Source organism: Eretmochelys imbricata, chromosome 4, assembly GCF_965152235.1.
Source record: "Eretmochelys imbricata isolate rEreImb1 chromosome 4, rEreImb1.hap1, whole genome shotgun sequence".
Classification (NCBI taxonomy): Eukaryota; Metazoa; Chordata; order Testudines; family Cheloniidae; genus Eretmochelys; species Eretmochelys imbricata.
Window position 1 is genome coordinate 83,014,858 of NC_135575.1, and position 11,719 is coordinate 83,026,576.

At 42.4% G+C, this 11,719-nt stretch overlaps 1 long non-coding RNA gene across 1 annotated transcript; it reads right to left on the reverse strand.

Annotated features, from left to right (window-relative positions):
• Positions 1-1,427: 1,427 nt before the first annotated feature.
• Positions 1,428-4,317, reverse strand: LOC144263603 (uncharacterized). The gene is made up of 2 exons (XR_013345837.1): positions 2,756-4,317; positions 1,428-1,880 (listed from the first exon to the last, which is right to left on the reverse strand). It is a non-coding gene; the product is annotated as an uncharacterized LOC144263603 (long non-coding RNA).
• Positions 4,318-11,719: the final 7,402 nt, after the last annotated feature.

Consider the following 11,719-nt stretch of genomic DNA (forward strand, 5'->3'; position numbering starts at 1 on the left):
GGTCAAGGAATATAATACTGCCTAGTTCTGAGGGCAATAGATGCAAAATATTACCCAAAGGATGAGAAGGTTACCAAGTCTGTGATATAAGGATCAGCATTACATCCGCCAGACTATCAAGAGATGATGTATATTCATTTAATTTCTGTGAGGAGACATATTACTCTCTGATATTATGGGGACAGATTAAGATTCTCTCTTATGGAAGTTGTGGGGTATATTATGGCTTTCATATAATTTCCTAAGTAACTTAAATATATAGTTCAAGTTTTCACAGTAGATTCACTCAAGAGATCTTGGAGTCATTGTGGATAGTTCTCTGAAAACATCTGCTCAATGTGCAGCGGCAGTCAAAAAAGCTAACAGCATGTTAGGAGCCAGTAGGAAAGAGAATAAGACAAAAAATATCATAACACCACTATATAAATGCATGGTATGACCACACCTTGAATACCGCATGCAGTTCTGGTCACCCCATCTCAAAAAAGATATATTAGAGTTGGAAAAGGTACAGAGAAGGGCAACAAAACTGATTAGAGAGTATGGAACATCTTCCATAGGAGGAGAGATGAAAAAGACTGGAATTGTTCAGCTTTGAAAAGACACAACTAAGGGGGGACATGGTAGAGATCTCTAAAAGCATGAATGGTGTGGAGAAAGTGAATAGGGAAGTGTTTGTCTACCTGTTCACATAACACAAGGATCAGGGATCATCCACTGAAATTAATAGGTAGCAGGTTTAAAAGAAACAAAGGGAAGTACTACTTCACACAATGCACAGTCAACCTGTGGAACTCATTGCCAGGGGATGTTGTGAAGGCCAAAAATATAAATGGGTTAAAAAAAGTAGATAAATTCATGGATCATAAGTCCATTAACCATGATGGTCAGGGATGCAATTGCATGCTCTTGGTGTCCCTAAACCTCTGACTGCCAGAAGCTGGTACTGGAGGATGGGATAGATAACTCAGTAATTGTTCTGTTCATTCCCTGTGATGCATCTGGCACCGGCCACTGTTGGAAGACAGGATACTGGGCTACGTGAACCATTGGTCTGACCCAGTATGGCTGTTCTGATTATCAAGCTGTCCTACATTGGCTCAAGAGCATGAGGTTTAAACAGTACCAACTGTTAAAAAGCAGGGCACAAACCCCAAACTGGGTGTGAGTTCTATACTTAGCTTTCCCCCACCAAGTATCAAGTGAATTCTCCTCAAACAGTATAACAGCCTAACCATGGAGTCACAGACAATCCCCTGGGGTACTCCAATTTATCTTGTCACCAGCTAAGCCTGCCTTTGTGATAAATGGTCCTTTATACCACAAATCACAACAATATTCAGGTTATTCCCAGTCCCAAAGGACCAGCCACTTACAGTTAATTGCACCTTGCATCTTACACCAAAGACAACACTTGTAGCCAATCCTATAATAAACTATCTAAAGATTTATTAACTAGGAAAAGGAAATAACTCTTCTTTACAAGGTTAAAGCAGGTATATATGCAAACAAGTTACAGTCATAAGTTTCAAAAGGCAATAGAAGCTTCTATAACAAGCAAGCTCTAGATGTCCTTTAGGGCTAACCCAGGCTAAGCACGGGCGATTTTTTTGCTTATCTTTTGCTTTTGTCAATAATCCTTTCCCCTCAGACTGCAAGCAACATAAAAGATACAGTTCCTTGTTGTTAGGGCTTTTGATTCCTTTTCCCATTCTGCTTCTAGTTGTAAATTCAGCTGTTGGGCGGAATTCAGGTGCACATCTCTTCTTCACGGAGTGGGGGAGAGGGAGCAATCCACAAAGCCTTTTCTCTTCTGTTGTTCCACAATGGTTTGTCTTCTGTAGATGGACCTTCTTTTGTAAGGCAAAAGATAACACTTCCTATTGGAAATTAATATTTCACACTTGTTAATGCTTCCCCCCGGTCTGGTGATTTACAGTTACAGAGCAAACACTGAAATACTACCCCATAACATGGGATACAGGTAGTATGAGTGATATTTATTGCATGCAGCAATTTATAAGCATTTCATAAAGTCTAGATATAAAACTCTAATACCTATCTGAACAATGCTAACACACAGGGTACAGTTATGTATTTGTCAGTGTTCAGCTGAGGCCTAGGGGCCTTGGCATGATCTTCCAGCACACTTACATTCTTATATTATGTTCTTATTTACCTTTTGTAACTCTGGCCCACTGTTACTATGACAGCACATGTGTTTTAGAGAAATTTTAATGCACAGCTTTAATACAGAATAGTGAACTTTGCCATTATTGATTTTTATCTCGGTATTTCTTTCCTGCTGCCTTTACAGATATGCTTGTTTCTGCTTCTGAACTCTCAGGTACACAGAATAATAGTCCATGTGTTATTTTATTCCATGCTGAGACAAGCATCTGACTTATTATGTTTATAATAGCAGGCATTCTAAGGTTGCAGCTGCATTCACGTAATGTTTTACTAGTAGCGAGAGCCAGAACACTCAGGCTCTAGCATTCTCAAACCTTTTCATAGTGTGGACTACATTTTAATCAAGACATTCCCTCATTGACTCCAACCCTCTGTATGGAAAAGTAACAGGGAAATATTTAATGTGATTTTTAGATGATGTTCAGTGCAGTTTTGCAGCTGGAAACAAGGAGTTGAAACCAGCACAATCAATCCAGCCAGCTGTCCACTGATCACAGTTTGGGAACTGCTGAGCTACAAGAGTAGCATATTTACAAACTTTCCTAAAAACAACCATTTTTACCTTAATTTCACTTCTTCTCTCAGTTCTGTGGTGATTTTCTTTCACAAAGAAGTTCCTGTTTCTTTTCCTATTTTCCCCTCTCTGGTGGGGCCCCAATCTCTTGAGTGAGGTATCCGAAGCCCGTTTTTTTTCTTTATCATGTCCAAAGAGCCACTGCAATGAGAACTACCAGAAACTTCTGCAGAAGGAATGCACATGCCTGCTCCAAACAAATAATGGCAGCATCAAAGAGCAAGGACTCCATGAATTATGCCTCTAAAAATAGTGTAGAATTCCTGTGCGGGCTGATCTCTTCCCACGAAATGTACAGATACTTCTATACAGCCTTGCAGAGAAAAATAATGTATGATCTTAAGCAAGCTAAAGATATCTTGTTCTACAGTACAAGCACGGTGCAATGGACTTGGGATGTAAACAAGTGGTCAGCCAGGGCTTCAGAATGTTTAGTAACTGCTCAATCACCTCAATGCATGTTGCCTATGGAGACGGCAAGCTCTGTGAGGTGGAAATTATTACCTGGTTTTCAAGCAGCAAAAACTAACAGAGCTGGCACTGCTGTTTATTCATCACAGATATGTGGGCCAGACCTCTATTTCCACAGAGGTGGTTGCAGATCATTAGGCAATATTCTAGTCTACTAAATGCTACACTATCCAGCTCCACCAAGCAGTGTCACCAGGAGACCTGCAGCTACCATATTGATTACATGTCATGCCCTGACATATTTGAAAGTTATTTCACTGCAGTCAAGCTGCTACAAGAGTTGTAACATCAATTTAGACCTCAGCCTATCCTCAAATTGATGAGCTCTGGATTCATATCATGCCAGAATTTAAAAATACAGTAGTAACCCAAGGTATTTTCTGAGGCCTACTTCCACTCCATGACTTCTGAGCTCAGTTCTCCCTTGGATCCTTGCTCTGCTCATTGCACCAGAGCAGGTGAGGGAGTCATCTGCTTGGACCAAAGATTCCTAAGGGAACTTATGTCAATGGACGACTGGCATAAAAGAGTGGATCTTCAGCACACTTCTCCTTCCCCCATTCCTCCTTCTGGCAGGAGCTGGCTGATGCATGAGCTGTCTCCACCAGCTTTATGTCAGTGAAGAATTTCCTTTGCAAGGGGAATCCGGCCTATAGATTTCTTGGAAAATATTCTCACAAACAAGCAAAGTACTAGAGGCCACACTCTCAATCTGCCCAACTTCATAATTCCATCTAATCAAACAGAATATCAACCAAGAACATCAGGGTGTGGTAAAGAAACTGGCAAAACAATGAGATAATGTAAATCTCCAGAAAAATCCTATCACCTGCACACACATGTTGAAAAGGCTAGGAACAATTAAGAAAATGATCAGGACAAATTTGAGTATTTTTCAAACATGTGGTGAATCCCTATGCATATCTGTGCCAGAGGCTACTTGAAATAGGGAAAACTTTTCAATACCACTCAGCATGGCTATTCAGAACCTCCCAGCTCTTTCTTCTACTAGACTGACATGGAGCCTGGACATTAAAGCCCAAATTTTCAAAAAGGATCACTGATCTTGGATACCTTCATTTCTGAGCGCCCAATTTGAGACATCTTCAATATCAAAAAAAATGAGGCAGCCAGAATTCATGACCACTTTTCAAACATTGTGTCTGAGTACCATAGCTAATGTTTGCAAGAACATTGGAGGGGGAAAGTGCTATATATGGGTCCTGAGTGTTACTTGTTTTCAGATCAGCTGGGTTGTCACTTCCTGCTTTTTATCTTTACTGTTCATTGAATAGAAAAAATAGAAGAGGGTGTTACTCTTCAGCGTACTACTCCTGAATTAAATGTCAACAATAAGTTGTGAGAACACACAGCATACATATAGTCACTTCACTGGATAGCTTTTATGTCTGTGTGATCTTCTAATCACCTCCTAGGGAATAACGAGGAGTCCTTGTGGCACCTTAGAGACTAACAAATTTATTTGGGCATAAGCTTTCATGGGTTAGAACCCACTTCATCAGATGCATGGAGTGAAAATACAGGAGCAGGTATAAATACATTAAAGGATGGGGGTTGCTTTATCAAGTGTGAGGTCAGTCTAACAAGATAAATCAATTAACAGAAGGATACCAAGGGAGAAAAAGAACTTTTGAAGTGGTAAAAGAGTGGCCCATTACAGACAGTTGACAAGAAGGTGTGAGTAACTGTAATTTCCTCAATACTAATTTCTCCCTACTGTTACTATAATGAGTTACTGTGGCAAGGCAGCCAAGTAAGTAGTTACTATAGTAACTTGGGAACAGTGTGACTAGCAGAGCAAGTTGTGTAAAGCACACAAATGTCAATCACTTATTAACATCTAAGATTCAATTTTGTAGGCAGGCACCCTTACACTTGAAATTTTTCTTTTATCGTGTTTTGTACAAGCCTGTGTGCATCTAATGCATCATGTTTTAGCTGGCTTTTATTTTTAATCACTCAATATCATTACCACACAGTACTGGTAGTGCAAATATGGTACGAACATGTCTCCATTTAGTAACCCAGTGACCTGTTAGCCCAAATTTTCAAAGGGCCTCAAACTGCCTCTAAAATTGTGAGTGATTTTTTGTGTGTGTGTGTAATTATTCACATGCAAGGCTAATGCAGTTCTTAAGATTTTGCATGCAATTGTTGTTGTGCATGCAAATTATATAAGCACATTTCTGAAAATATGAGCATATATTTCTAATGCCAATAATTTGCACTTACATAGCGCTTTTACAGCCGGGGATCTCAAAGCATGCATTTTTATAGATGGGGAAACTGCAGCACAGAAAGATGAAGTGACAGGTACAGAGCCAAGGTTCCTGACTCACAATCCTGTACTATTACTCTCAGAACAGTGGTCCCAAAACTGTGGGGCACACAGTGAGGCCCAGGCCAGCCCCCATGGGGGCAGAGAGGTGCCCCTTCTAAAAGTGGGAGGGCCACAGTCCCCGCCCCCCATATCACCGCTCCCCCCCACCAGGCATCGCCCGCCTTCTCACTCCTCTCCGCCCCCACTCCCCTGTTACTGACCCTTACAGCCAGTAAAAAGTGGGAGGCATAGCCCTCCCACTTTTAAAAGTGATGAGGCAATGGGCCCTTGGGCCCACCGCCCCTCCCTCATTCCGGCGCCCCTACCACCCAGGCCTGTTCCAGCCCCACCCATAGCCCTGGCTGCAACTCCACTCCTGCTCCCATTCCTGGTCCCCAGCTGTGGCTCGGTTCCCATGCCAGCCCCCTGCTGTGGCTCTGGCCCCAGCTCCCAACCGCAGCTACCAGGAGGGAGGACAGATCCCATTACAGATAAGGGGGGGCATGACATAAAAAGTTTGGGGACCACTGCATTAGACCATGCTGCCTCCCTAGCAGAGTCTGTCTATCTTCAGTAGTTCTGTGCCCCCACCATTACCGTAGTATCTGATTGCCTCACAGTCTTTAACGCAGTTATTCTCCCAACACTCCTGTGAGGGAAGGAAGTGCTATTATCCCCATTTTACAGATATGGAACTGAGGCATGGAGAGGCTAAATGATTGATTTATGCAAGGTCACACAGGAAATCTGGCAGAACAGGAAATTAAGCCACTGTCTCCCAAGTCCTGGGCTAGTGGCCTAACCATGGGGCTATGCTTCCTCTTTCTAGTAACTAGACCTTTCAAAGGAAATACTGTAGCATGAAGAATATATCCCTGGTTCTTCCTATGGCATGTGGAGAAAACAACTTTTTGATCAAGCAATTAAGCATCTCATACAATATGGAAAATCTGATATATACAGACTTTGAGTGACTGGTGGATTAGTTTACCACTGGTCTAACTTCACTGACATCAGTGAGTTACACCACAGATGAATTTGGTCCAGCAAATTCAGAAAATCTATGTAACATCATCCAGAGAGTAGAATGTCCAACTCATTTAATGTACTAGACAATAATTTGCTCTTATGCAATCTTAGTAACCGATTCAAGCTCTCTGAATTTACCTCGAGGAAGCATTTAGCCACAAGGTCAGCACCTTCCACGCTAAGCAATTCTAAAATTTCTGAGTGTGAGCAAGGAAAAGGCACATTATGCACATCCAACTCTTCTTCTTCAGAGATTCTTTAAAAAATACACTGGAATTAAGCCTAGAGAAGTTTTCTTCTAGATGGCTGTGGTCCTCACTAATGATTCTAAAGTTAATGGAAAAGTACAGTGGGATACTTGTGTTTAATCCAATACAATATTTCAGATGAGCTTTTGTGGATTCCATGGTTAAGTGGTACACAGTGGTAATTTAAGTTCAAAGTCTGCTGAATGTTTTGCTGTACACAGCCCTCTCTTATCCTGAGTGACCAGTAAAACATAGATTTAATGGGTGATACACGTAAAATAACTTGTGTGGGTAAGTGAAATTAATGTACAGGACAGGTACAGAAGAATTTTAAGCCTGAGCATTTTGATTTGTTTTCTACACCAGATGGAAACACACCAGTCATCACTGTGCATGGCCTACTGAAGGTCCACAAATGTACAGTCAGGATCTGGGCACTTCGACTGGCCCACTTTTTATAAATGAGTGGAAGCACTGTGGAGGCAGCATACTCAGTCTCTGCAGGCAGGGATAGTGACACTACAGTGCAGTAGCCCTGTTGCTATATTGCTACTTCTGGTTCTTAGTTCATTAATGCTGTTTAAGGATTCATTCCTTCTCCCACTGAAGTCAATGGATGATGATTATGGCTAGTACCTATTTGGTTTTGTGCTCTTCTGATCTAAAGGTCTCGTGGAGCTCCTGCAGCCTCTTCCTAGAAATGCCACTGACTTGCTATGTACCCTTGGGCAAGTCACTTCACCTCTCTGCCTCAGTTTCTACATGTGTATGGATTTTGTTAAAGGTAAAATGAGGACACAATTACTTTACGTACCTCCCAGGCAGTGGTGCAAGTAGATTTTAACTCTTAGTGGTATGGTACCAACCCCCTCACCCCCCCCCTCACAAAAAATGTGCCATGGCTAGAGCTCTGCTCAGATACACATTTATACCCTGTGGATGCGGATTTCCGTGGAAATAAATCGGTATCTGTGGAACCACAGGGCTCTCCCAGGAACCGCAATGGTGAAAGGAGCAGAACATGGGGCTGCTATTCCCAGGCTCCCTGCCCCGATCCCCGCCCCCTCCCCTGTCCTCCGGCGGGGCTGTACAGACTCCAGACAGGAGATGCAGCTGCATGGAGGTGTTGGGGGAGGTACAGCCACGCCGGAGGAGCTGCCAGCACAGGGCGCTGGCTCCTGGGAGTGGCAGCCCCATGTTCTACTCCTTTCGCTGCTTCAGTTTCCGGAGAGCCCTGCGGTTTAGCAGATACCGAGTGCTATCTGTGGAGATACACATCCTCAGATATCAATTTTTATCTGCGCAGGGCTCAACAATTAATTCTTGAAAATGTGTCCTTCTGGTATAGTGTTCCAGCAATAAATGTCTTAATGGTACAGCGAACCTGACCGTACTGGCTTACTTGCACCACTGCTCCCAGGGATGGTTTGAGAGTCAATCAGTCAGTGCCTTTGAACTGCGAAGCACCACGTAAATGCTAAGCATTATTGTTGTGGAACCCAAAAGATTCCAACATCCCTGAACGTTGGCAAAGTTCCGCCACAGACCAATCTTTGCAACTCCAGCCCATCTCTAGTCATGACACTTGTATCCGCATCATCAGATCATTGCTTCATTCTGGGTGCAGCCCTGGCAGATGCTGAGCCTACACAACTCCCTTTGATGCCAGTGGGAGGGGAAAGCATTCAGCGCTAAGAAGGCTTGAAGTCTGGGTCAATAAAGACTGTACCCAAAAAAGGCATTAAAATGATCTTTGAAAACACTCTATTTAATTCTGTTAATTTTCCCAGAGCTCTTTAGTTTGTATTATGTATCGTATTAATTTTGTATTTATTTAAACCTTCTTGATCTTCTGGGCAAGGTGTTGAAATATACCCAGGATCCTGCAAAAGGTGAGAAGAAGCTGTGAAGGCACTCAGTGGTGGGAATGGGGAGGCCAGGGAGGAGGAGGCCAGCAAAAGAGACCCACCTGTGACTTATTAAACTTTGGTAACACTTTTGGTCAAAATAAGCAGCAGAATTAGGTGGCTCAGGCTCAGGTTACTCTTCAGTCGGTTTGTGTGTGAGCAGTGTTGTGCGCCATTCAATCTGGTCTGCACAACTGACGTCCCAGTTCAGGCAAGTGCTTTAAATACGTGTGTAACTTTAAGTACATGAATAGTCCCATTTTATGCTTTAAGTTCTTTCTTTAATTGGGGCCTGTGTTTATGGAAACTGTTTTAAATCCTCATTTAAAATTGGTTTCCTAATACAGAGGAATAGAGGAGGATGAGTTCATTTTGGAATGAGGGGTAGATTTTTATTTTTTGGCTCAGGCTTATGAATATCATGGTATTTCCTAGTAACATCTCTTAGAGTTAATGTAAACAAGGGAAAAAACAAATAGCAAGCTGTAGTCAAGAAAACCTATGGTTTCCTTTGCAAGTCCTTCTAAGAGTGAAAGAAGCCAATCGAAAGGTCAGACACTTGCATTCAGTTATGTTACATGTCACCTTGTGCTGTGCTGGAGCATAAAAACTGTTCTGTTTACAGCTTGCCATGGCTAACACACAATGTGCTTCTGGCAGTGGCTGCAGTTTCCTAGTGAATGGCTGAAGTTGGGTTTGTTGTTGCTTAGGGAAGGGAAATCAATGCCGTAGTTTTTACCTGAAGTGACCCCAGCCTGAATATATATATACTTTTTAAACTGAGCTGACTTCCAGCTCATGATTTTACGTATATTGACAGAGAAAAGAATAGGAGTCTCAAGAGAACTACTAAGTATAAAGCAGCCCTTTGATGGGGGATGGAGGAGGATTAAAATGAAAATCTACAAATAATAAGGGGTTGTCTACACACAGAAATTAACTAAATTGGTTTCTAAAATCATCAGTGCAATTCCCTTGTGTGGGTACCTCTTAAATCGGTTTAAGGCCTTGTCTACACTGGTGGCTGCGTGTAGGGTATGTGTAGCTACACACTTCAGTGAAAAGCAGGCTTCATCTACACTGTGATGTGTAGCTACAAGCAGCAGTGAAAGGCTCTGAAAGGGGGAGGGAGCAGGGAAAGGCTATGTCACATGGAGGAAGCGGGACATTACAATGCTAAAAATAGCAGTGTAGATAGGGGATGCACTGCTTGGGCATGGCAAAAGACATGTAGGATACATACCCTGAGGTTCTGGCATGTCTGTATGTGGCTAAGCAATGCATCTACACTGCTATTTATACCCCTGTGGGGGAAGCGGGGCGGGGCGTGCAGTGCATGTATTCTACAAACCACCGTAAGAGAGTGTGCAATGTTGACATACCCTCAGAGTGCCTTACATTGAATTACCTTCACTTGATATTAACAATGCTTAAATCAATTTAATGAGTGTCCGCACAAGGGACTGCACTGATTCAGCAAAATTGATTTAGATATCCATTTAGTTAAATCAGTGTGATTCATGTGTGTGCCCCAGGCTGGGTTTAAGTATAGCCCTATGCTATCTGTAACATCCTTTTTCTGTCCCAGTCAGTCTGGGGTCTGAAATTATGTAAATCTGTATAAATGATGGCCCACTGGGGTTATAGCAATTACATCCATTCAGGACTGACTCATTGACCACATGAGGCAGTGTTGGTGACATATTACAATCATATCTCATATGTGTACAGTGTGTTATACAAGGATCTCAGAGAGCTATACTTTTGGTGAATTAATCATCACAAAAATCCTGTGAATTTGGTAACTTCCTTATCTTAAATTTCCAAACTAGTGGTGCAAGTCTGGAGTGTCTTGCACCACCCCTGCTGTGCTTTACATCACCGGCCTTCAGGATGAGGATGTCTGGGCAATCTGTTTAGAGTTCTTCCAGTGCCATCCCTTAACTCGCCAGAGGAGGTGCTCTTCAGGAATGTGACATCCACCTTCCCTTGGGGCAGAGCATATTTCCTATTAAATACTCCCAGTCCCTACCAGCATAAATGAGGAAGAGTGAGGCTGGGACTCAAACCTGGGTCTCTAGTGCAGCAGTGCAGAATACTAATCCCTAAAGGATTGACCAGTTCATAATTTACTGGGTTTTCTAAACTGTTTTATAATAGATTTTCAATCTGTACTCAAACAATGCAGGAATATTTTAATTTTTCTGGAAGTTAAGCTTAACAAATGAGAAAGGAAGCTGTGAAAACTGTATGCCTCTATAAAATTCAAGATGTCTCAAACTGCAGGAGCTGTAGCAGTGGGGACCTTGCAGGAAAACAGAGCTAAAGGGTGAGACGCCTTAAAAATTGGTTTATCCTCCCCCTTGCAAGAATTTACATTAGGAATAGAATACACTATGTTGTGCATATCTAGTAGTGTATATATGTAAGTTATAATTATATAAGATACACTATGTTGTGCATATGTAGTAATGTATATCTGTAAGTTATAAGAGATTTAAGGAGCCTGTTCTGCATGCTCTCCTAGGAGATCTGAGCATCCTCGACTTCCACTGACTTCTTTGAGCATGGAGGCTGCTCAGGATTGGGCCCCAAATCTAGTTCAGAGCGTTGAGGCCAGGTCCTTCAATCTGGCTGAACTGGAGTCAGATTGTGCAGGCCCTCTCCCTTGGCACAGAGTAGCGGAGTCTCAGGTATGCTAACTTACATTGAATGCTCACTGCCCCCAAGGGGCCATTCTGACAGCTGGGCATGCCCCTTACGTTGAGGGCCAGCCAGGGTCTACTGTAGAAGGCTCTACAGTAGTGGCTCTCAAACTTTTTTTTTCCACAGACCGCCTGAAAATTGCAGAGGGTCTCAGCAGACCACTAAATGATCTTTCCAAACGTTGTTTGTACCGTTAGCTAACTATTGTAAAGTGCTTTGGATAAAAGCGCTATATATATAAAAAACTTTA